This window comes from Mus pahari, chromosome 18, assembly GCF_900095145.1.
Source record: "Mus pahari chromosome 18, PAHARI_EIJ_v1.1, whole genome shotgun sequence".
Lineage (NCBI taxonomy): Eukaryota > Metazoa > Chordata > Mammalia > Rodentia > Muridae > Mus > Mus pahari.
In genome coordinates this window covers 31209414-31210888 of record NC_034607.1, presented here as the reverse complement: position 1 = coordinate 31210888, position 1475 = coordinate 31209414, and positions in this window count along the sequence as shown.

Genomic DNA, 1475 nt, shown 5'->3' with positions numbered 1-1475 from the left:
GCTCTGCAGGCTGGGAATAAGAGGATGAAGGTCTTCTCCCTTCCCACTCTTGGGCCTCACTGGCTGACTGCTAGACTTTCTCCATTCAGTGGTGAGGGGATCATCTGTTGTCTCTTCTTGAGCAAGGATGTATCAGAAACTGAGAGTGGTGCTGCACATCTTTAATCCCAGCACTTGGGAGGTTGAGGCAAGGAGGATCTCTGCGAGTTCAAGGCCAGACTGGTTTATGCGAAGAGTTCCAGGACATCCAAAGCTGTATAACAAAAAGACCCTGTCTCAAACACACACACACACACACACACACACACACACACACACACGCACGCGCGCACGCGCGCACACACACACACACACACACACCATTATGGGCAATCCACCTTTATGACCTCAAATGGTTTGAATTATCTCACAAAGACCCAATACTGTGTAGCACCATCTCACATTTGAGTGTAAGGGAATCAATAAAAAAATAAGGTAGGGGCAACACAGACATTCGGCACGTAACAGAAATGTACTGGCAGGGACTTCTAAGACGTTATATTAAAATAAATTGATTAGATACTGAACAATTTCCAAGCTCCTTTATTCATTGTCTTCTCCCCAGGCTCCTTTGTCACTCCCCAGACACTCTAAGTTCAGTTTAGCCTCAGCCATGTTTGTGCTTGATGTATATTCTATGTGGAATGTCTTCCTGGGTTTCACAAACCTAGATACCGCACATCATTCGGGTCTCAGGAAAAGGTGCACATCTTCAGAGTTAAAATTCTAGTCTCCAAGACTTTTCTCTCTTTGTTTCTCCCAGAGATTAAACTCAGAGCCTGCTGAGCAAGCACCCTGCCACTGAGTTATACGTATCCGTAGCCCCTAGAAGCGCTATCCAACTGACAGAATTAGTGTATGTTTCTGAAAGCGTTAGCATGTATATGAAGCAGAGCCCACGCTCCCCAGAAAGCCCCGGACCTCCTTACTTTGACTGAGTTGACTTTGTTTGTTTTCTCTGCATGGGACTTAGTGCTATTTGAAATGATGTTATTCTATTTTTTTTTTAATTTTTCCTTTATAATTATTTATTTATTTTTATTGAGTCAAATTAATGCTGCCCGCGTGCAAACGTGCATGGGGGCCGGGGAGAGGGCGGCGGTCATCCACTACAGCACTGAGAACCCGACAGTGGTCACAGTCCTAAGAAAAAGTGGTTCTCCATCTCCTAGCAGTCCTGAGCTATCAGGAGCTCCTCAGATGAGGGTGGGCCTTGGTGAGCCCCTATACACTACTTGCTGGAATTTTTAACTAGTGTGAGCTTATGCGGGTGTTGAGTGTTTAAGCACAACTGTTATCTGCAATAGGCCTGTAATGTCAAGAAAGCACCTTTCTGAAGTATTCCTCCCCACCTTCTTTTTTTTTTATTTTATTTATTTACATTTCAAATGCTATCCCGAAAGTTCCCTATACCCCCCCCCGCCCCCCCCCCCCCC